We start from the raw sequence: 25,775 nt of genomic DNA on the forward strand, positions 1-25,775 counted from the left end.
TAAATTAAAGTCACCATATCTTGGGAGTTCTCCCAAGATATAAAGTCATCTTACATTACATGTTATTCTATACAAAATTAGAGACTTGCCTAGTGTTCTGTGCAAAGCTCCTGAGTGTAAGATGGGGCTACCTTCCTGAGAGCAGCATCATTCCTCTAAGAATAATTTCCCTTTGAAGCACCTGGAGGTGCTTCGATAATATCTAATTTCTCATAGTGGTTCAGTAAAAGTATAGAGGAAGCTTCCTTTTCTTTTTTTTTTAAGATTTTATTTATTTATTTATTCATGAGAGAGAGAGAGAAAGAGAGGCAGAGACACAGGCAGAGAGAGAAGCAGGCTCCATGCAGGAAGCCCGACGAGGGACTCATCCGGGGTCTCCGGGATCACACCCTGGGCTGAAGGCGGCGCCAAACCGCTGAGCCACCCGGGCTGCCCAGGAAGCTTCCTTTAATACCCTTAGACTCTCTCTTTACACTGGGCTCTAACTAGTATGTGTCCCCCTAGACTAAGGAGTAGTAACTGTGAAAAATCAGGAAGATAATTACATTTAATATAAATGTAACAAATAAATGCAAATGGATCTAGCCATCCTAGACAGCAGACATACGTTCCTATTAGTATATGGACCTAACAAAGACTAAAATATAAGATGTTTTGCTAATAATTATATTTGAGACAATGTTTATATTACTTGGCATCTGAAAAATCATTGATAGCAAATTAATACACTGAACAGTGAAGAGAAATGCTGAGGTAAGCTAAAACTCCATTTCTTAGCATAAAGAAACAAAAAAGTAGCTCTAATACATTAATCTGAAATAAGTACTACAGAGTTTTCAGGTTGGTTTTCACTATTAGATTATATTGTGCTAATGTCTGGTTCCAATGTTGAAACTGATTAGCTACTCTAAGCTCTTATCTCACTAAAAAAACAAAAAACAAAAAACAAAACAAAACAAAACCAAAAATACCACCACCAACAAAACACCCAGAATGCTAAAAAAATGAATAAAATATTTAAAAATATACATCCTTGAGACAGCAAGTTACTAAGGAATATTCAAAGGTTGAAGACTGAATAAAAGTGAAAACCCAGCAAGGTAAGTACCAGGTACTGTTTTGAGGGCATTTTTTGAACTTTGTGAACTTATATTTTAGTTTTCACGGCATCAAAAGGCACAGAGGACAAGACCCAGGGTCCTCCCAACCCTACATAAAGCTAGGATTGCAAAAAGCTAACCTATGAACGTAAAGGTAACTTAGGAACAAAATTAACCTCTAGGAACTGTGAGGAAAACTGCTTTCCTTGAACTCTGGCATTTGGAGTAAGGGGAGAAATAAACTCCACTGAGAATTTATAATAACAAGTTAGCCCACATGAGAATTGGAAGCCCAAATTCATACTAACTGGGTGGTCTAAAACCAAAAAACAGAAACAAAAAAACCCTGGGCCTAGAGATTCTAGGCTGAAAATACCCTCTGGCATCTGGCGAAAACAAATGTAGATCCTCTCTAGAGAAAGCCATCTTCAACCTAGGGTTCAAAGAACTCCCACAGAGTTCTAATATAAGTGAGTTCATATTAAAAAATCTGAAAACACACTAAAAAATAATGCACAATGATTGAAAGTCAGAGAAATGATAGCAGAATCAGAGCTGCTGATAATGATTTCAGATATTTAACAGACAGCATGTAAAATATACTTAATATGTTAAAGATAAAAAAGAGATTGAAGTTTCTAGTTAGAAAAGTAACAGACTATAAAAGACCAAACAAATTAGAAAAAAGTGAAATTTTGGAAATGAAAAATATAATTGCATATCAGCAATGAGAATTACTAAACTAGAAGAAAAATCTGAAGAAATTACAAAATGTAGCCAGGAGAGCTGAGGAGATAAAACAGCTGACAGAGTAGTTAAGGGATATGAAGAACAGAGTAAGATGGTCTAAGAAGTATCTCAGTTTTACAAGGTCAAGAAAGAAAAAATTATTCAGAAGCTATCTGACAATTAATGTTGGCTGATAATTTTCTAGAACTAAAGAAAGACACCAATCCACAGATTCAGAAATCTCAATGAAATCCAGTAAGAACAAAAGAAATCTGTACTTAAATACCATCATAATGAAATTGCAGAATATCAAAGACAAAGGCAAAATCAAAAAAGCGGCCAGAGAAAATAGGAATGACATGTAGATCAATGACTGACTTTTCAACAATAATATGGGATGCCAGAGGTAACGGAATAGTATTCTTCAATGTGCTAACAGAAAATAGTATCAACCTACAAGTCTCTGCTCAGTAAAAATCTTTCTCAGAACAAGGGTAAAATAAAGACATTCAAATAAGCAGAAAGAGCAGACTTCCACTAAAGGAACTTCAAAAGTATGCATTCAGATTGAAGGAAAGTGATCCCAGAAGGAAGTCTGAATAAAAGAAGGAATGACAAAGAAAGAAAGTGGTAAATATGTTGGTGCATCTAAACATTGGTGCATTTAAAATAACAATAGATGATGATAATCCACCTTGTGGATTAAAAGAAGAAATCAAAATATAAGACAACATACAAGTAATATATAAATTGGGAGGGTATACTCAGAGTTAGTGTTCTGAAACAATGCTTTTGGAGGATTAAAATGCTGATCAGCTTTAGACTGATAATTTAACTTGTGAGGCAGAATTTACAGGCTAATTAATTCCTAATAAGATAGGAATAGTGTGTAACTTCCAAAGTAGAGAAGGAGAAAATACATAAAAGTAAAATTCAAAAGAAGCTAAGAAATAAAAACAGCAGCAGCAAAAAAAAAAAAAAAAAAAAAAAAGGTGGTAAAAAAAATGGAACCAGAGGATCCCTGGGTGGCTCAGCGGTTTAGCGTCTGCCTTTGGCCCGGGGCGCGATCCGGGAGACCTGGGATCGAGTCCCACGTCGGGCTCCTGGCATGGAGCCTGCTTCTCCCTCCTCCTGTGTCTCTGCCTCTCTCTCTCTCTCTCTCTATGTCTATCATAAATAAATAAATCTTTAAAAAAATGGAACCATCAGATAAGTCACCAAAAGTAAATCCAAATAAATCAATAATCACTGTAATATAAACTACATAGCTATGTTAAAAGACAAAGATTGTCAGACTGGACTAAAACAATTCTAACTGTAATAATTCCCAACTTCATGCTGTTTAAAAGTGACTCACTGGAAAATAAGAATATAGTGAAGCTGAAAAGAGGTTGGAAAAAAGATATCATCAGACAACTACTAACCAAAAGAAAGGTTACACAGCTATGCTAATAGGAGACAAAAAGGACTTTAAGGTAGATAGACCTACAAAGCCATTATATAATATGAAGAAATTCCATTTCTGAGAAATAGTGTGAACTTACTTGTATCTAAAAATACAGTCTCAGTGAAGCAAGAATTGACAGAAACACAAAGAGAGACTAATCCATCACCATAATGGAGGATTATAACACACCTCTCATAGGCATTAATACATCAAGCAGCCAAAAATCAGTCAGGTTGTAGAAGATTCTAACAACACAATAAGCAAGCTTTATCTATACAGAGAACGTTCTTCTTAACTCCTACAGAATACACACTACACTTTTCAAGCACATAGGGAAACTTGTATAAAAACTAACCACCCAGTGATACCATAAAGCAGATCTTAAAAACTTCAAAAGGCAGATAACACATGGACTATATTTTCTGACCATAATGTAATGAGTGATATAAAGATCGCTCCCTCTACCCAAAAATACATGTTTAAAAATTAAGAAGCAATTCTAAAAAAATCATGACCGAAGAGAAAAAATGAAAGTCTAATAAAATCATGAGGTAGTGGGGACAAATTACAGTTCTTAGCGCAGCTATTCTAAATAATAAAATTTATGAAATACTGAAACTGACCCAAAGAAAACAATCAAAATTTCTTTCCTTAGAAAATGAAAAAGTGTCTGTTTCAATAAAAAGCATTCTGGGAAGATTCTTTTCTACACTTTATCATCCACAATCTGCAAATAAAATGGCTGATAGCTAAGTAGTTAAGAAGGTATACCTAAAACAAAGATCTTCCCTCCATTTTTAGTAATGGACCACACAGGCACCTCTGCAAAGAACATCATTAAAATGAATGAACAAACAAACAAACAAATCCACCTATTCATTCATTCAGTCAGTCATATTCAGAGTTTGTGTGTGTGTGTGTGTGTGAGATATAAGCAGCCTTGGAAGACCCCTACCCAATTACCGACTTTTTTTCTGGGAAGAATCTTCGAAAAATTGTAATTACTTGTCAAGTTGATGGCTCAAGAGAGCCATTATTTGAACACCCATCCTAATATTTAATAAGACTAAAATAAATTATCTTATTTAATTAAAACATCATAGATCTACTTTATTTTGATTTTCAGAGAAGACCTTTAAAATTTTTCAATAGAGGCTGCTCCACACCCTCACTTCTCCAAAGACTGTACCTAAAGGAAGCATTAATATATGACAAGATTGGAGCACTTCTGTTTCTATTATATATTTATATTTATATATTACACTTCAATATACAACTGAAAAAATAACTAATAATGTCATGATTCATTTAAAACGGTCTTCAATATATCACTCAACTGCTCAAAAGCTGCCAATGTCACCTTGTTGTCTATAATATTAAGTTGAAATTCAAACCATACTGCTTGAATTGTAAGACCCATTTATAGTCTGGCTCCATCTTATGTGATCACCCTCTCCTCTGGGGCTGCAATGTCTACTACTTGCACAACTGCCCTTAGACGGTCAGCCCTGCTCTACAAAAGCCAATCAGTGACATCATTCAGTGACTTCCTTTGCTCTGCCATTCTCCTTCCTGGAATTCTTTAATTACCCTTCAATGTCTAGATGAACTTTAACTTCTGTTATGAAGACCTCCCAGATATTTCTAGGCTTAACTAATACTTAAAAATTCTTCCTTCACCAAATTCAGCATCCTAACTTGATGTTAATTGGTTTTTGGCTTTTGTTCATTTGTTTATGTACCCATCAAAATCTGGGTAGGGTTATGCTTTATACTCTCTGCCTCCCTTGCCATGAATTCAGGATAGTGATAAATAGACACAGAAGATGTTCAAGAAATAGTCATTGAGTGCCTCTTGAAAGAACATAGTAGATGCAGCCTAGGCCTAACTCTTGTATAACTATAAATCACCACACACACACACACACACACACACACACACACACAATATTCCCTTTGAATAGTCCACCTCTTTCAATTAAGAAGGGAAAATATTGGTTTTTTTCTACCTATTTAATTACATTATAATAAACAAATATTATGAACAAAGGTGCTTTTTTCCCTCCAGGAATTTTAATATTATTTTTTCATTGGCACTACCTAATTGGAGAATACAAGCTTTTTTATCTTCTCAAAAGTATAAAAATTTTTAAATGTACCTGTGGAAGCCATGCATCAATGCCAATCATCCTCCTACCCATCCTACTACTAATATATTGGCATAAATGACTGATGATAATTCTCATGCACAAAAAGTACTATTAGTTATTGAAGGTCACCATGACTAGATGAGAAGATATTCCACTTAGCCTTCGGGAAAGAGATTCCCATTCTTGATCTAAACAGTTGAGTTCCACTGTTTTTCATTTCCTCTTGTAATTGTTGGCAAGTGTACATGAAAGCCTACATGTGTACATGTGTAATGCATGTGTGTGCATTGAGCAAGGAGGAGGGAAAAAAGAAAAAGAGAGTCAGACATCTGTTCCATAGGTTTTTAGTAAATGATAGCCATAAAGGACAAATGGATGGATGGATAGATGGATGCATACTTGCATGCATGGATGGAGACTGATTTTAATCAAAAGTCAGCACCTCTGAGGTGAAGTGAGACCTAAGCCACTTCCTATTTTGAGTCTATTACATATTTTAAAAAAGAAAGAAATGCCAAATGTAAGTCTATCAATCCCTGCTAAATTTTAAACCCTTGTATTTAACAAAGAATTCTGAATTTCTGCAAAAAAGTAAGATGATGAAATGTCATTGGGTTATTTATAAGATAATTATAAGATTTACTGAAAAACTAATTTATAGCACACTCTAAATGGCACAGTACAGTAATGGCACAAATTAACAATCAACCATATGATAAGCCTGTACTTCTGTCTATCTTATCAGAGTACATCAGCACTTGAAAACAAATCTCAGGTAAATTTGAGGTCACTGAGAATCAATAGAAGTTTCCCAGTGCTAATAAGTGGGTTGGGACATAGACATTCTGGCATCACTAGGGAAGTAGCCACCTGGAGTAATTGAAAGTCGGTTCTGTGTGTTTTAAAACTCAACTGGAGAAGTATTCATTAAAATTGATTATGTTTAAAAAGCAATCAGCACTATTTTAAGTTATGATTTACCAAGAAGTCACTGGTAGGCCAGAGTTGATTGCTTGAGAAGGGACTCGGCCGGAGTTGATTGCTTGAGAAGGGACTCTGCTCTTGAAAGTTTTTATTCCTCAAGTCCTTGGGCTGTCAGAGTAGTATCATGACAAAGTTTTTCCCATTTGCATGGTTAAATATACCCCCAAGGGGAAATTTCCTTAGCAAATAACATTTATAGTCAAGGGAATTAAAGAAACTTGATTAAATGAAAGAACGAACAGTTTTTAGGTCAAGACTTAATATTCACTTGATTTAAAAGTACAAGGACAATATTTCTCACTGTAAATAGCATCCCATAGCATCCTGCACATGTATTTTTCTCAATGGAGCTGTGAAATAAGTGGCTTATAAAAATGAATCAAAAGCTAACAGTCAATGACAGTCAGTGAATGGAAGTAGTCAGGCAATGATCATTACCTCTTTTCTCCTGCTGAATCCCAAACACTCTCTTCTATTCATTCTCATTCATCAGATTTATGGAAAGTCTGCTCAGAGCAAGGTATTGTGCTAGCCTTCATACAGAATCTCAAAAAGCAAGAAAGATGTTTGAGATATTAAGACAGAGGGCAAGGTAGAGTGACTGGCACATAGTGGTCTCTCAATAAATGGCAGCAATTCTTTTCCTTTCCTTTCTCATTCCCTGGATCTTCTTTATATAAGTGGCATACTTGAGGTGTGAAACTTAAATCAGAGGATTGAGAATATATTTGATAAAAGACTTACATTTATGTCAATATAAAAAGATAAAGAACTTACAGATTCAAAAGCTGGCAATAAATGAAAAAAGTTTAAAACATGGTATAACAGGATTTTAATTGATCCTTTCAATGTGGTTTCTATTAATGTTATTGTTGCTTTAATGTTTATAGTGCCATAAATAATTAGAGAGGAAGACAAGAAGGAAGGAAGGAAGGAAGGAAGGAAGGAAGGAAGGAAGGAAGGAAGGGAGGGAGGGAGGGAGGGAGGAAGGAAGGAAAGAGGAGGAAAGGAGAGAGAAAATTGTACAAAGCAAAAATACTTGAGAGTTCTGTAATAGAAAAGACACCATATTCTGGCCTGAGCTCTGCCCTACCTGGGTATCCCTGAACAGAATATTACACAATGTGGCTTTCATTTATATAAACTATAAGATTAGGGAAACTAACCAGATTTTGCCCCATCATCCCATAGTACAAGCCCAATGAACTAGGTGGCAGATAAGAGAGATAAAAAGTTCTATGCCGCTGTGTGATAGTGTTTATCCCCTAAGTTCAAATCCTACTACAAGACACTGAATATGATTTCTACCAGAGTGTGCTAAAGTCAGTCTACAATTCAAACCCTAGTGCCACTATTTATTAGCTCTGTGATATTAGACACAGATTACTTAATCTTTCTGTTCCTCAGTTACCTATCCTACAAGGTCATTATGTGGATCAACTCTGATCCACATAATAAATGTAAAGCATATATTGCATGGCACTCATTAAACATTAAATATGTCATCTATTGTTGTTATTATTATAACAAAGAGTAATACAAACAAAACCAGCAGAGGATAGAAGGGATTAACTTGTATTATAGAAGCAGTACATGATGAAAATACTTAGGTATGTAGTTGGTCATTAGAAGGCTTATGATCAGTAAGCTCAATGACACAGCAGTCTGATGCGGTTACCTAAAAATTCTAAGAAAATGCAGAAGACTTTACACAAAGTCTCTAAAGGGAAAGATAATCCTGATATACTGAAGTAATTTGTTCATTCCGAGCACCAAACTTGTAGAAACAGAGTATGAAAAGACTAAATGATAAAAATAGGAACAGTTTAAGATTCAGGACAAATGCTGTCCTTTAAAAAGCTGTCATGCCAAAGCAATGTATTTATTCAATATGACTCCCTGGAAAGACCAGGAGTAGTCAGTAGAAGTTAGAGGAAGCCAGTTTTCAGTTTGGAATGGAATGGACTTGTTGGAAAAGTAAAAAATCCCTGAAACTATTTAGTGCTGACTAATGACAACTGGATGTGCAAGCACTAACTCTTGGAAAGAAAGTTGAAGTTCTCACTCAAGAGAGAATTCAGTCTAAGGGTGAACACAAGGATTCTGACATCCCTTCCAACCTGTATTCCATGATGTAAATGCCTAATGACATAAGTTGTGATAGCATTTCTCATGTACAGAATGACCATCTGGCAAGCATGCAAGACAACGGTGTTAAATGATAGCACAGAATTAATATTAAAAGTTTAGATCTTTCCATTACATTTTTGGCTGGAGTTGTCAACCCATGGCCAATCTTAGTGGCTTAAGTTGATTACCAGCCATATACAGGTCTTCAATTTAAAAGAAATACAACAAAAATATTGCATTTTTTTCACCCATAAAATAGAAAACTAGCTCATTAATGCTCCAAATTATTTCTGTACTTAGGATAAACCTAAGTAAATTATTCTATTCTAATACTAATTGTAATTTCAGACATGTTCTAACAGTTCTAATGATACTATTTGTTTAAACTATTTTTTTTTATTTTTCACATTTCCCAAAAGAGATATGCAGACCTGTAAAACATAGTTGGCTGGGCCACCAATTATTTTTGACCTCAGGACAAGTCCTTTAACCTCTCTGAGCTCCAATTATGTCATCTATTTAAAAAGGAGGAACAAGGGATAGCATTAAGTAGAGTAGGTATTGTCTAAGGCCTTTTACACTCTAAAATCTGCTTTTATGAAAAAATTATCCTTCAAAATAAAACTCAAAGCACATTTCTTATTTCTTAATTTGTTCATCATTTTTCCCAGTGAAGATGTCTTTAGCCATAATACTGGGAATTGAAGCATTATTCTATAACACTACCAGTAACTGCTCTATGACACAGTTTTATTCTGTCCTTTTGGGGTTTGGAAGAAGTTACTTAACTGAAGGAGGGGATTTTAGTTAGTAGCCGTCTTCATATCAAGCAATAATTAACTGTAAATAATGGACAAAGCAGCACTGGGGACAGGAAGGGAGATTATAAAATGTCTCTTATAAACATCTTCGAATGAATCATTTACTCTAACTTTACTTCCTAAATGCTTTATTTCTTCAGACCTTCTAGACCCATTTCAATAAGTTTATTTGATTAAGTTTATACTCATGGGTTGCTATATTTACAGTGATAAAAGAAAACACATAGAATCAACCTACCCATCTGTTTTTCACCCTTAGCCAACTATTCCAATGACATCCTAAACTATACCAATGATTTCCAACTAATAAAAACTGTTCAACTGTACTTTGAACCCACAGGTCTTTCTCTTTAAATATTTAGCCTGAAATCAAGCTCCACAATTATATTCTGTTGAACTACTTTCTTTAAAAATGCACTACTTAAAAAAAAAAAAACATGGGGTACAAACTATTTGACAAGGTCCCTTTAAAGAGAAACTGGACAAAGCACTAAGAACAATCTGTACTGGCAAGGGACAAAAAAGATGACCTAATAGGTCTTTTCTGTCTCTAATTTCTATGATTCGAGGATTTTTTTACTCCTGCAGTAATACTTGTGAGTTTAACAGTTTCTCAAAACTATTATTAGTTACCAAGGAAACGCAAAATGTTTGCAGAAATAAATAAGCAAATGGACTGGACCTAAATAGCAGGGTTTTCCAGCTTCCCACTTAATAATCTTATGGTGGCGTCATATTATCAATTCTTTAGTCTCTCCAAGTCATTCTGCTCACCTACTGGCATGCTCACTGGAGTCCCATAGCCAACTCATAGCATCCCATGTAAACCAAGAACAAGAGGTTCCTGGATCAACAGAAGTGTCTCTATTAAACGTAGACTTTGATGCTTCACTTGTTGGGGAACAAAAACTATAGCATGGTCAGTGGGACAGCAGGCAGTGGGCTGGCTTTGTGACCACCATTTCTAGGGACAACATGCTAATATATGCTTTTAAATGACCCACTGTCTACAGAAAAGCATTGAACGTGATTAAAATATATAAAGATAAAAAGTAAGACAGTACATACTTGGCCCATAGTATGTACTGGGAAAACAAAGTGTTTTATAAATGTTTATGAAAAGACTAAAAGGGCACATAGTATGGTTGGGCCCTTGAACAGTGTAGGGATTAGGGGCACCATATCCTGTGCAGTCAAAAACCTGCATATAAATTTGCCTCCCCAAAACTTAACTACTAATAACCTACCATTGAGCAGAAGCCTTACTAATAACATTAATAATTAACATATTTTGTATATGCATTACATATGTATTATATTCTGATAACAAAGTATGCTAAAGAAAAACATTAATTGGGCAGCCCGGGTCGCTCAGCAGTTTAGCGCCTGCCATCGATCCAGGGCCTGATCCTGGAGACCTGGGATCAAGTCCCACATCGGGCTCCCTGTATGGAGCCTGCTTCTCCCTCTGCCTGTGTCTCTACCTCTCTTTCTCTGTGTGTGTGTGTGTCTCAGGAGTAAATAAATAAAATCTTTTTTTTTTAATAAATAAAATCTTTAAAAAAAGAAAAAAATTAATAAAATAAGGAAAATACATTTACAGTACTGCACTGTAAAAGGTCTGCATAAAAGTGGACCCATGCAGTCCCAACCTGTTTAAGGGTCAACTGTATATTGAATTAATAGTTGGCAGTATTCATGTGGTAGGACTAGATGTAAAATGTCTTTTCTACTTTTCCACATTTTCCAAATGATCATGGGCACCAAACTATTCTAAAATTGATTTTTAAAGCCACAAAAAGTCGTGTTAATACCAGGCTTCCTATTCTCTAGTGTTACGGCTGTATTACCACTGACACAGTTGCTGTAAACAGCCTCAGTTTGCTGTCAAGGGTATTCGTCCCTTTTCTAAAATCTAAGTCAGCTTAGGTATGTGTAGGAATAGTTGAAGGGCTTCTGGAAACTTCAAGGACTACAGAGGACAGGAGATTTGGGTTGCAGATAAGAGCAAGAGGGTCTCTGTGCAAATCTGTGTTACTCTAAGCCCATTAACTGTTGGTGAAAGGCTCTGGGTGCACAATGCATGTGCTATGCTGTCCGGAGATGTGGCAGATTTTGGGCGGGCACTTACACACATGCAGACTAGGAAGAAGACACGTGGGCAACAGAAAGAAGAGTGAAAGGAACAGGTTACAAAACATTGTTCAGGGTGCCTGGCTAGCTCAGTGGGTAGAATGTGGGCCTCTTGATCTCAGGGTTGTGATTTCAAGCCCTGTGTCGGGCATGGAGCCTACTTAAAAAATAAAATAAAATGCTATTAAAAAGAAAAAAGGAAAAAAAAAAAGGAAACTGTTCTTGGCCTGGAGAGAAGGTACTTTTGCCCCCAGACTTCCCTTTTGGCTCCACATTCTCCAGCTGCCCACCTGTGATGCTCAGTCCCTTCCTCTTCAGCTGTGCAGCAGCAGACGAGAGATGAGCCCTGGACACAGGGCAGTCTAGCGCAAGGCTCACAAAGTTGCTTTGCAAGGAACCTGCCAGTGAGATACTAGTGTTAAAGTGTTCCCTGAGGTGGAATACTTTAATGCCAAAGACTCACACCCTGGCCAATCCAACGGCAGCCTGATGTAGTGCAAGACTGCCGAACTGCCTTTCCCCGTGCTATCCTGGATTTGTCTCCACTATGCTCAGCTTCTCGAATAGGACTATGCCTGTGATTAAGAATTGTTTTCCTTTGCGTGTTATACTGTTTTCACATACACTATTTCATAGAGGCAAAGGAGCAAACATATCACATTCAAAGTTAGTGTTACTATCCCATAAATTCCAGCAGAGCTTGCAGGGAGCAGTGCACATCACCCTGATGAAAAGAAACAGTAGTGAAAACTGTGGGCAACTATAAGAAAGGTGCAGTTAATTATGAATACTGCTTTTCTTGTACTTATTTGGACGACTAAAGACTTTGCCAGTCACAAGAAGAAACAAAGGCAGGGAGACAGGACGTGAAAGAAATAGTCACTTCACAAAGAGAAACCAGCTGTGACATGCTTAGTAACATGTTAATGGTATTTTTAAACAGTTATATAACAACATCGTGTACATTGCTAATAACATCGGTTACTGTGGTCACTGCATCGAATTCCCAGAAATAGCTTGAGCCATAGGAAATCACTGATATTCAACTGTTTTTGACTAATAAAAGTGATTCGTATAATGCAATTAAATTGATATGTCCTAGTTTCTACCCTTGTTGTCTATAAACCTTTCTTCCTCATTAGAAAGCAATTAGATTGGAAGATAAATTTCTTTGTACCATTTCCAAATAACAAAGCTACTACTGATTTAGATCATAAATTTAAATTACTTATTATAGAAAGGTTTTAAATTTGTAGTTATACTTATTTGTAGAAAATTTTGGATTATTAAATGAGAAGGGACACATTGCAGTTGGACAATAAAATTTTCAGTAAAAAAGGAAGTAAAATTTTCTCAGCCAAGACTGAAGCACAGCAGTCATAACTCTATTCTTTTAATAAATATATGTCAGAAGCCAAGAAAACAAAAATTACATCTCAAAGAGAATGTTCATAGGAAGGGGGAAGGAAATAAAAGTCTACTTGACTCATGTGGCCAGTAGAACTTAATACCAATGGCTGGTTGGAGTTTCCAATGCAAGATGCAGAGTATTCTTGAGTCAGATAAAGATTCCCCTGGCTCAAGAACCTTGACTTTCATCGGTCAGAAAATTGTCATAATATCTAATTTTATTAGACCAAAACATGTTGCCAATACCCTCAAAAAAGTTATTTTGGTCAATATACAAATCCATGATGTCTCCAATGTAAATGATTTCCCTATGGTCATTTATTTAGTGCATAATTCAGGTGGCTCTGGCGGGGTGGTCAGCAAAGGTCAGTCTTGATTTTCCTGCTTTAACATTCAGTCTGGAAAATAAAGATAGAAACTTCTCAACTAAATCCAAGCACTTCTTTACTAACACTTCTGAGAGATTCTGAGAAAATCATTAAGAGAAGACTAAGGCTGTATATACACACTGGGTCAAATCACTATATTTGTTACTTTATTAGCAGTATGACCTTGGTGAAGCCCTTTTACCCTTCCAAATGAGTTTCTTCATCTGAAAAGTGTGACTAATACCACCTTACAATGGTATTAGTCAATGATGGAGTACTTGCAGAACATTAAGCACAGTGACTAGCATGAACTAAAAGCTCAACAAATGTTATTATTGGTTTCTGAAGAATGGTATATACCATGATCTCAGTCTGAATGCTGAGTCATAGCTGGGTTGGAGATCACTGCTTCAGGGATTAACACAGCACCAGGCAAGGCACACAAGGAGGAGGAGTCGTAATTCTCTTTTCTCTTGCTTCATAACCCTAGACAAGTGTTGTATCCACTTAACTTCTCTGTTCTTCAGCTACTGCAGTTAAAGAAAAGGAGGAAATAATGCGGACATATTTAACAGTGGAAGTGGGAAGTCAAAAATACAGAAGTAAATGCAAAGCATAAGTACAAAAATGTGGGAAAGAAATAAAGCTAATGTCCAATGTTAGGAAACCTCTGTACCTATCAGTGGGGAAAGAAGGCAAAACCAGTTACAAAAATGATGGCTTTGGGTAAAGATACTTTGTTACCAGTTTGAAATTGAGATAAAGGTATTTCTGCAACTTTCACAACAATCATTTTATTTCATTTGTAATGAATCAAATATAGCATAAAAGTCTCAAAGACATGTTTAATAAGTACAGGGCAAAGCACAGAAGACTAAAAAGATTCAAATATACTTCACAGCTACAAGGTAATAACAAAACTAACAAACCAGTATCTAAAATGTTAATATGAAAGTGCAAATTAAATTTTAAGCTCAGTTGAAGGGTATGGGCATTAGCTTCTCAAAACACTATATATAAAAAGCACAAGTTTAGCAGGCTTCTCAGTAGAGGATGATCTGGAAGGACTGTCAAAGTGAGCCTACAGTTTAGCAAAGAGGATAACACGTTTGTGTGCCCCGTATCCTTTTTTCACCATTTTCACTAACTATATATTCTCTGCTACCAGCCTTTCTGTACTCCACACTAAGGAAAAGAAACAAACTATTTTCATTATTCCTGTTTGACAAAGCATATGAAAACAATAATTCTATAAACATATAGATATATCATAATTGGAAGCAATCCTATTTTAATGTTTATTTAAAAAGAGTTAAATAGACCTAAGTCATTAGAACCACTCAATTCATTTGAAAGCTTGCAAATAGGGCAGCCATGTCTCTAATTAACTTAGCAGATTCATCTAGTTGGCTAGGACTTCAGAGATTACTTGTCTCATTGATGTGCAAAATAATTAGATGGCTAATTTTTACTTCCCAGTAAAAGAATTTATTAAAGTAAATCTGCTCCATACTAGATGGTAACAGGCTTAATTCAGTCATATTTGATCAGTTTCTTTTTTCTTCTCATGTCTTTGCTGGTAGAAGAGAACACGTTGGATTAAAACTGGTCCTCAAGTTCTATTTTTATACTCTGTCTTGAAAGTACAGCAAAATACATTAATTTTTTTAATAAATACTTCCTTTGCCAAATAAACATTAGTTTGAACTACTTTTGTTAAAACACAGACAAGCAGAAGTGAGGAACTAGGAGGTTCTTTCAAGAAAAACACTGAAAAACATAAGATTTCATCTGGCCTTCCCATCATCACTTTTAGAATTGTTTGGTAGTTACATCATCAGGAAATAAAATACTATCCTCTGAGGACCCCTACTCCTTACAAAAAGGAAAGAGAAGGTTTGAAGTCTAAATCACTCCCGGGATGTCTACAAAGGGAAAAAAAAAAAAAAGCAAAAAACAAAACAAAAACCCCACCAAACAAACAAACAAACAAACAAACAAACAAACAAAAAGGCTTCTGGCTCCCTCTCCCGCCTCCCCCCTGCAACCAAAAAAAACAAAACAAAACAAAACAAAAAAAAAAAAACCCCAACCCTCCAAATGTAACAAAAATGCATTTACAGAAGTTTAATGAAGAATAACAGGATGTGCACTTCGGAATCTGGAGCAATCACAGGAGCTTTAAAGCCCCGGAGGGAGAAGAGTTGCGAAGGGATCGAGGCCGCCCGGCGCGGACCGGGTCAGGCGGGGTGGGGGGGGGGCGGGGGAGGCCGGGCCCGACGGCCGGTTCACACGGGCGGCCTCGATCCCCGATCCCCGATCCCCGCTGCTCCCGCCGCCAGGGCCCCCGCCGCCAGGGCCCCCGCCGCCAGGGCCCGCGCGGCACACGCGGAGCGCCTTATAAGGCAGCGCGTGACGTAACGCCCTTAGGCCGGGCGCGCTCGGCGCCCGCTCGCATTGTTCGGGCGACTCCCGGAGCGCGCGCAGCCCTCTCGCGGCGCCGCCAGACGCGGCCCCCGCCCCGGCCCCGGCCCCCGCCCCGGCCCCGGCCCCGGCCCCGGCCCCGGCCCCGGCCCCGCGCAGGCAGCTCAGGTAAGCGCGGGCGAGCCGCCGCTCCCCGGCAGGCGGCCCTCGTGGCTCCGGAGGGAGCAGCATCCCGAGGCGCACGCAGGTCCCGGCAGGCGGTCCAGTGCTCGCTTAGCTCCAACAGCCTCCCGACTCACACAACGCTTAGGGAGTTCGCTCGCACGGAGAGCAGGTGTGGGATCGGACGGTTCCGCGATCTGTGCCGGGGGACGACTCTGACCCGCCCCCGGGCGAGCCCCCCGCGGGGCTCTGCGGGCGTCGAGGACCGGGGGGGGGGGGGGGGACCGCCGCAGCGCGGCCGCCCCACGCCCTCGGGCGCACGGGGAGCGGAGCGCCGAACCCTGCCGCGCACCTGGCAGGGGAGTCCCGGGCCTGCACCCCCGCCCCGTGGTGGATCTTCGTATAAAAGACTAGAAAAGTCCCCGTGAGAAATACATCTTGTAAGCAGGATGACTCTGACTTAAACACTTAAACACTCTGTAAGCTTAAAAAAAAAAAAAAAAAAAAAGAATCTTACAGACTCTGATCTGTCTTAAAAGCATTTGTCAATTTGTGCATGGAAGGAACTCTCATGATTTTGAGTTCCAACTTCTTCAAACCTAATCAATGCATGAATGACAAACTGCGCTGAAAATTGAAGATAACGCCAGTTTCTCTAGAGTAATATTTTGGAAATAGTTTGTTACGTAGAAATACTGATTTAAAAAAGTAAGGTCTGTAGAAGAATTTTGCTAATCAATGACATGTTGAACTTTAAGTTACATCTAAACCCTGAAAAGGCTATTGCTATAAATGAACCCTTACCATATGATAATGGAACACCTGAATGAAAATCTGCACATTTTACTTTACTCTTCAGAATAAAAACTAGAAGAGTTAAGAAAATATGCTACGTCTCATTTAAAACATTGATATAGGAGATGAAAAAAATCACTTAGCATTCAAACGTTATTTGGTCTGAACATACACTGTAAAATAAGACTTAAGAAATGTATGACTGAATTATTTCCCTTTTTAAATATCCTCTGTATTTTATGTATCATTTGAAACAGCATTTTTATATGCCCCAAACTCAAGATTTATTTGTGTTTCAAGTAATTCCTGTGGTTGAGTATTTTAAAGCATATAATATTGGTGCCTACTACTTTTGCTTCACAGTTTTGTTTTGTTTGCTAATTTTGTTTGGACCAATGCAAGATTTTGGTTTTAGTATTTTAAAAGAAAAATTATATGTTATTTGGTCTGAAGATAGGCTATATAAACTGCAGGTTAGTATAGAAAAGTAGGATTTCCCCAAAACTATTATTTCAAATCTAGGGAAGCCTACCATAATGAGAAGAAAGAGGGGCCAACACCCAGGTCACTGTGAAGTACGAAATATGCAATAGAAAAGTTGTTTATTTGATACAGTCTGTAATTGGAAACCGAAAAATTCTCGCTTTGGTAAAAAGGTATTCCACTCTTTTGGATCTGATAGAGGAGGAGGGAAACAGAAACCATCAATTATTGTTTCAGCTATACCCAGGGTGCCATCTGTACCATAAACTATAGCTCAACTGTTGAAAATCATAACCTTTATTAAATCTCTAACAGCTGTGTTTCCCAGGGTCTGCATTTTATTTTTTTATAGGCAAGCATAATTTTTTTTAAATCTTTATATGACACATTTCAATATTCCACACTTTTCCCCATTTATTAACTATAAACCATGGTTCAAATAACAAATCACCATTAAGACCCTTTTAAAACTGAAAGTTGAATAAGATTTATTATGGATACATTATCACACAGTGGGTTCTCTGAGCATTTCTTAGTCCTTGGGACAATCTATATGATGGAAAAAATGTTTTAGATAGAGTGAATGTAAGTTTTTACACTTCCAAATAAAGCACACATTAATTTTACCTTAATAAATTCATTTGTCCTTTTATGGCAATTAAATGTGAAACACTGATATTTTTGTGATATTTTCCTAATGCTGTGATGGAGTCTGCAGAAAGAGCCAATATGAAAACACAGATCAAGCTTTGACTTTTTAAATTTTCAAGTCTAGTTGCAATTCCCATAAATTTGCCTTCTCAAAAGGCTCTGAATTTTGTTTTAAGGTTCTTTGCTGCCTCTTCCCCCCCCCCCAAGAAGTGACTTTGGTAATAAATGGATTTTAAAGTAAAAAAGTAAAAATGGAGGACCAAGAATAAAATTTCATTTTCTTCTTAGGTCATGTTCTGTCTATATCTAATGTTTCAGAGAAAAGTGAATGCTTTTACGAGGTGAACAGAGGGAAAAAAAATACAGCCTCCTCTTTAAGGGGAAAAGGAAGGGGGGCAGGATATAAAAGACTGGATATTGTGGCATAATAACCAAAAAATGTAAAGCAATATTGGTCTCAACCTGCTTCACATACTGAAATCTGTTGTTCACATAGCCAGGCATTATCTTTGAAAAATCTAAGACATCTTACCTTATCCTGTTGGGTATATCATTCATTAATTTTCAATTATTTTTAAAGTTTATTTAATATGTCTTTGACTATGAATGTAGCTTCACTGTAATCTGATTGGTTAGTCTGTAAATTATGTTTTCAATGAGGATTTAAAGATGAAGAGACATTGCATAAGCAGCCGGCATCACACACTTTAAAAGAAACATTTCTCTGGCTGCTTCTGCCATCACTATGGTATTTGTGGGCCCACCAATTCAATCACTTATGTTTAATATGTGCTGGTCAGTTTCTACTTTGAATGTTAGGTGCACTAAATCCTAGCGGATCATCCCAACACTGTTGTAAGCCCTCCTACATCCTTCTTCTTCTTAAAAAGGAGAGTTGCAATGATCTCTCCCCTGCCTTTCTTCTGTACTAACATTACCTGTAATTAGGAAAGCTGGGCAAAACAAAAGTAGAGAGGCTCTCCAAGGAAAGTCCCTTGGTTCTTTTTCAGATATAGGAAAAGCATTCCCTTTTCATGCTTGTTCTCTCAGATGCTTTAGCAGATTAAGATAGGACAGGGGCAGTTTTAATTCTGAGCTCCAAAACAGTTAGCATTAGCAGTGTTCTTTTTCCAGCCTGACCATCCTCACATTCTTATTCCTTATTGGTTCCAAAATCAGATTAACTCTTAAAGATACAAGTACTATTTTTAAATGACAAACTTGAGGAATGGTGTGTGTGTGTGGGGGGGAGTTGGTGGGTGGTTGGGGATAGAAAGTATGTAAAGAAGTGTGTATGTAAGTGTACCATTAGGGCAGGTAAATGTAGCCAAACCTACACCCAACTTCTTGTTTTTGTGTATAACTATGGATTCTAGCCTAACAGACAGTTTTATCAGTAAAAGAACATAAACACTCAACTCCACAAATGTAAGTTTGAGAAGAAACTTGCTAAGTTTTTCTATATGGACAATGAAATGCCCTAGGCCCCAGAGAGTGTACACAGACTCTGTCTCTGTCTCTCTCTTCTCTCTCTCTCTCTCTCTCTCTCTCTCTGGCAAGGAATGTCCACAGAGCTTTATAGCTAGAAGAAGCTGTTTGGCCATCTGATCCAAATCCCTCACCTTACAGAAGAAACTGATGTTCACAGTGTGACTTGGCTCAGGGACAGAGTTACTCAGAGGCAGAGCCAGGGCCCTCTGCATTCTTGGGCTATAGTCTTTGCTTTCTCCTTAAATTAGTGCTAGAAAGAGATGAGGGCACAATCCCCAGAAGAAGCCTTGGCACTAAAGGTGTTAATTTGGATATAAAACCCATTAAAAAAAGAAAGAGGAAAGGTTCAAAGTTCTTGTTAATAAGCATAAGCAGTAAGAAGGCCAGTGGAATGGAGGGAGGTGAAAGCCAGTAGAATCCAACCAGGCTATTACAATGGAAGGGGTGATAAAAGGAAGACAAAGAAAACAAATAATAACTGTACTTAAAGGTCCTCGGGTGGCAAAGCTCACTCTGCTTGGAAGCTAAGTGGTTCCCCAGGAAGAATATATACTCTATGTCAAAGACATTAACTTGATAACTGACCTCCTCTCAGCATCTTCCAACTAAGCATTCTGCACTCTCCAGCCTTCCCCAGCTAGCAGGTTCCCTTTCAAAACTCAGTTACTCAATGCCTTTAAAACAACCTCCTCAAAAACTGCAAAGGAAATAATGAAGGCTATAAGCTCCTGGTGATACTTAATCCTGCTTTACTTTCCTTTACACAATGCATTGCTACATGACATTAAATTAAACTGCTTCTTTGTCTGTCTCTAGGACTATAAACTCCTTGAGGGTCAATTTTGCAAGCAACTTCATTCCTAACACCTGGCAAAGTACCTTATTATAGTTAGTAGGTGTGTCACTGGGACAAGTAGGGTGTTGGATAAATGCACAAACAAATAAATTACAACCTCGAAGCTCCTTATTTGCTAAGGAAAGTGGGCTAGGAAGGGCCTCTTTGTCAAGATTCTGTTCAGTAGCCCATAACATATCTCTGCCACTGTCTGAAGTAACCACACAGAACTGACTACAAACACAAAAATCAGGAAACTCAGGCTCAAATGAAGTCAATGTAGCAAAATCTACTTTGTACTATATACTATGCGTTGTATAGGTAGGCTAAGTCAGATGCTTCTCTGCTCTCTGCCTACCTCCGCCTGCCTCACTTTAACTTCCTCCCCCAAATAATGAGAATAAAGGTGGTGAAAGAGTACCATGTGAATGGCTGTGGGGCATGGAGTGGATGGGAAGCAAGATATGGATAAGCAGATTGTAGTGGTTTTTGTCTTTAAGGAAGGGTAGGTTTGTTCCTCTGTCTTCCCTAATCTCTGTGCCTCAGTGGAAGGCCTAGAAGATGCAGTCATTGGCCCAAAAAGCTTGTCCTTGCCATAACTAAAAATCAGGAAATTACCTCTTTCTAAGCATACACTTTGATTCTGAAGTTTCTGTGGGTAGTTCAGTGCATCTGCCAGGTTTTATAGAAAAGGAGTAACTTTTCTATAGTTTCAGTTAGGTAATTTCCATGTCAACCTTTGAAGCCAGCCTAGGGCTTGTAACTCTTCCTCAGCAGCAAACGTTTACTGAGTATCTTTCAGGTATTGTGCTAATAAGCACAAGGTAGGACAACAGGCCCAGCAACTAAGTTCTCCACACACCATACCATGTCACTAACCCAGGTATACCTACTAACACTGACGGGCCCCATGTTTGTGACAATGACTAAGATCACCAGCAGCTCTTGCACAATGGTCCTGTCCCTGCTTTTTTTTTTTTTTTTTTTTTTTAATGGACTAATAAAAGCAACATAGGTAAGACAGGTCAGCTGTACGTAAAAATTAAGTTAAGGTAAACAATGTAGGACTGTTAAAGAAAAACCAAACCCAACCAGAATAGAGTCAATCCTCAAGCTTACTTGCGTACTTACTAATGATACTAAACTGGCATGGACAAATCGTGTTATCTCAGTGGTAAGACTAAAGACTAGGAATAATGGTTCATAAATCCAAGTTCCACTCTTCTTGTCTCTACCATCTATTCCCTCGGTAAGCCTCCTGTAGCCTTGGCTTCCACAAACCTAAAAAAGAAGAGATACTGTCATCCACCATAAGCATCTCTAAATACTGAGGAAGGATAGAATAATGAGCAGTAACAACTAAGGGTACTCTGATCAAATAGAACCAAAGACCATATAAAAATATAATACTGATCATATCATTACAGAAAAATTAGCTAAAGAAATTGGGAGGAATGTGTGGAGAAAAGTCCACTTGTAAGCACAGAGAAAAGATGAACAGAACTGTAGTATTTGAGCCTGTGAGAGCTCCACATCATTGCACCAAGGATGGCCTCAAAGATGAGGTCAGCCCTTCAGATGGGCGGCTGAGACAGAAGCAAATCTGCCAGATTTACTGTATCTCATGGCCCACCAGTCTTGGAACAAAAGTTTAAAGGTGAACTAAGTTTTTCTCCCTCTTTTTAAAATTCTTTTATAAGTGAACCAAAACAAAAAACAAATCTCTGAGCAGAAATCATAAAAGGAATGTAAAACATTCATCACATTTGGGCTGACAAGACTTAAGTGACTGCTGCTGCATGTGAAGAAAAGGCAGTGGCTGCTTGCCCTAGGAGTTTGAGAAGAGCCGGAGAAAGTTCCTTCTTGCTAAAGACAAAGGGCCATGTAGTGAGATGCTATGCAAGTCTCTTAGCCTTAGTTTGTTAGTCTGTTAACTGGAAATGGCAGAGGATGTAAATCACTCTGTGGAGTTCTGTGAGAAGTAATCCTTTGCTGCTAAAGGGAAGATCATCTGTTCTTTAAAAATAATACTGATTCATTTATTATCAAGATAAACATTCATATTATTAAAAGAAATATATTATGTTTGAAGTTGCATATTACCCTTCAGGCTTTCATGCAACTAGATAAATGCGGCTAACAGATTGTTCAGATAAAGGTGAGAACAATTCTGTCAAGTGATTTGGGGTTCCACTCAATTCCCCCAAAATTATGCCTCATAAGATTCTTCTTACAATCCTATAAAATTCATTGGGCTGGATAAAGATGCAAAGAATCACAGTCAAAGTTCAGATTTTCTGACTGGACTTCCCCCATCTGGACTTTATTTAAATTTGTCTTTAAGAGAATTGCTCCTTTCACTAAAGGACTGTCCCTCCTCAGAAGTGACAGGAACAAGAGGAACAAAACTTTATTTCTTTTTCTGCTCTAATAATAATAAAAAAATTCTGAGAACTTTAGGTATTATTCAGTCCAAGAGAGAGTTATGCTCCCCTTAAGAAATGGTTCTTCTCACCTCTCAATCATTTGGTTATCAAGGACATACTGAACTCAAACCAATATGGGGGTTACAGAGGTATGAAATCCTTCACGGAGCTTAGCGTTCAAGCACAAAACTAATATACCAAAACAAATTAGAAAGTGGAATAAAAGAATATAAAGCATTTGCGTTACAAAACTGTAAGGGCTTTGGGGACTCAGAAAGGGGGAATCAGCAAGACAAGTTAAGGAACAATATTCAAAGGAAAGATGGGAACTGAAATGGAAATGGAAGCTACTGAATGGAACATTCCAAAAAGATGGCACATTTATTCCTTGGAAATCTACTATGGAAAGGGAATCTGAGGTAAAAAGAGAAGGGTTGAACCAGGATCCGAACACCCAAACTATAATTTTTAAATCCATTTTTTGGCTTTCAGAACAACCTGGCCTTATGTAGAAAGGAAGTCATCTTAAATGATTTCAATCCTTAAAATAAATATTAAATATGGCAGTAAGGCAGTTGGCATAGTGCAGGACCCATAGCAGATACTCAGTAAATGGTACCTATTATTTGTCTAGTTATGCTACAAAGATGGTGCTCCATCATCACCTGGGCTATAAATAGGGTTCCACCAGGTTTAGGCAGAAGGGGTTGCCTCAGCACCAAAGAGGAGGTGCTCTGTAGGATGTAGTCTGGAAAAGCTCATGTTCTTTTATACCCAGCCATAATGTAAAGTAAAGGATCAAGTTTTGGAGAGAATCCATGTGTCTAGTGCCTAACCTCAGCTACTCTGAAAAGTGAGGCTATCTTTTATTCTTATTTTCCTGCTAGAAGGGAATCCCTCTTATGAGAAACCCACATGAGCTTTCCAAAGGGTGTTTAGTCACCTGAAATAAGAAGCAAGTTGCTGAGTAGTTAAAGGACCAAAGAGCAAAAGGATTAAAAGCTAGCCTGGAATCTCCCTGTTTTACTTTGAAAGCCCTATCATGCCTGGGAGGCACACAAATAAAACAAATGGGTAAGACCAATCTTACAACATGGGCTAAAGAGCTTATATCACATCCTAGCCATGAACAAAAAAGAATCCCTGTCAGAAACTAGTAGTCTAAGTACTTCTTCCTAGGTGTTGATTTTTTAGTTTCAATGTACTTTCAAACTTAGCATAACATTTTAAGTGTCAGACGCTGAAAAGATTTATTTCTTTACTTTTACAGCATAGTTATAACCTTGATCAACAATATTTGACATAACAAGCAAAAATAAATCTGAATTCCATGTAATTCCAATTAAGGTTCCATGTATTTATGAACTGTGGGGTCCTCGATAAGTCACAAAATAATGATGAAACAAAATATACATTTTTAACATACGAATTTGTATACAATGCTATACAAAAAAGAAGGGAGGAAAGGAGTTGAAAGGTTGGTGGGGTTTTTATTCTGTGGAACTGAGATTTGAGCGTCATCGAAGGCTTTGTGAACCTTTGAGATCAAATTGTACATTGCAGCTGAGGTGATAGGCAGATGAGGCAAAGTCCTAGAGATAAGTCAGTAGCACATTTTGGTCCAGCATTCCCTGTCCATTAGATACACAGCTCTTTTGAAAGTGGCTTTTCTGTTGTTTGAAAATTGGGGTCTTCTTTGTTCTTGGCTATGAATGAGTGAACTTTAAAAGTGAAGAATAGTGAAATCAGTATTTTTAAAAACACCCTTTTCAACTACTGCAAATCTGAAATAGTTTGACCTTTCTTAAAATACAAATCACACAATGGAATATTACTCAGCCATTAGAAACGACAAATACCCACCATTTGCTTCAACGTGGATGGAACTGGAGGGTATTATGCTGAGTGAAGTCAATTGGAGAAGGACAAACATTGTATGTTCTTATTCATTTGGGGAATATAAATAATAGTGAAAGGGAATAGAAGGGAAGGGAGAAGAAATGTGTGGGAAATATCAGAAAGGGAGACAGAACATAAAGACTCCTAACCCTGGGAAACGAACTAGGGGTGGTGGAAAGGGAGGAGGGCAGGGGGTGGGGGTGAATGGGTGATGGGCACTGAGGGGAGCACTTGACGGGATGAGCACTGGGTGTTATTCTGTATGTTGGTAAATTGAACACCAATAAAAAATAAATTTATTATAAAAAAATAAAATACAAATCACAAGGTAAGGTATGGTCAGGACAGAAATGGATGGATATTCATATAGCACATACACAAGGTATATGACAGCTTTTTTTTTTTTAATTCTGCCACAAACAGATTTCCCCTAGGAATAAACATAAGTAAATGAATGAAACTTGCTCAGGAACAACAACAACAAAAAAAGCAGCAGACCCAAAGCAAAGGGAAGCTGAGTATAAAGTCACTGCTTGCACCCCCAGCACGTCCGTTGCTAATCACTGCAACATCTTGATTGCGTTGCCCCCCACTACATAAAGTTAATATTCTCTAGAACACATTCATCTGAAAAGAACCCAACTAACTTAGAGAAGAGAAAACAGGATCAAACTCTGTGTTCATGCATCTGTCTTCTCAATACTCAGGATGGGAGAAAAGGAAAATGTAACCCAAATGCTCGGAATTGTCAGTCAGGGAAAATTAAACAAGGCTTAGATGACCAAAATAATTTTAATTTCTACAATGCACACAAGGGGACGCAAAACACAGACCACAAGAAAAATGGTCATTTTCATTCTAAGGGATTCTAGATTAAAACGCTCCCACCTGTCTATAATTAAACTTTACATGTGGTGCATACTCAAGCTCTCTAAAACATCATGGAGAAGACAGAAACCAGCCATCCTCTGGAACTAGGAAAAGTGGTTAAGGAGAGATGGAGGATGTTCACTGTGGTTCACAATCTGATTGTTTGCTTAGCAGAAAGCCAAGCCAAGCATCAGCCTTTATCCTCCCATTGCCCTGACCTGTGACCACTATTCAGTGCTATTAATGTTCCGAGCTCCTCTGCACCTTATCTGTTGATTTACTACAGCTAAAATAGAAGGGGTAGGGGTGGAATTCTCTAAGGATCAAATGTTTCACATTTTACACTCTTGTGGCTCCTGTTTAGCCTGTTTCTCATGCAAATTGTGTGACTTCAAAAGTCACAATAAAATATAAGTCTCTGTTGTTGTGGTTTCTAAATTTCTGAAGTTTTAATTTCCCACTAACAA

General features: G+C 37.7%; 2 protein-coding genes across 7 annotated transcripts in view; one reads left to right on the top strand and one right to left on the bottom strand.

Moving 5' to 3' along the window:
* The window catches only part of CMSS1 (cms1 ribosomal small subunit homolog), a 372,389-nt gene that overhangs the window by 298,373 nt on the left and 48,241 nt on the right, over positions 1-25,775 (bottom strand). The gene's annotated exons all lie outside the window — the stretch shown is intronic.
* FILIP1L (filamin A interacting protein 1 like) overlaps positions 1-25,775 on the top strand; it is a 273,763-nt gene that overhangs the window by 210,737 nt on the left and 37,251 nt on the right. The window contains exon 1 of one of the 3 annotated variants that reach the window (XM_055315898.1): positions 15,792-15,864. The exons of the other annotated variants lie outside the window; for them this stretch is intronic. The gene's annotated coding sequence lies outside the window, so the exon portion shown is untranslated. Of the gene's footprint in view, positions 1-15,791; positions 15,865-25,775 lie in introns of those variants that run through there. 3 annotated transcript variants of the gene reach the window in all.

This window comes from Nyctereutes procyonoides, unplaced genomic scaffold (genome assembly GCF_905146905.1).
Source record: "Nyctereutes procyonoides isolate TBG_1078 unplaced genomic scaffold, NYPRO_anot_genome, whole genome shotgun sequence".
Taxonomy (NCBI): domain Eukaryota; kingdom Metazoa; phylum Chordata; class Mammalia; order Carnivora; family Canidae; genus Nyctereutes; species Nyctereutes procyonoides.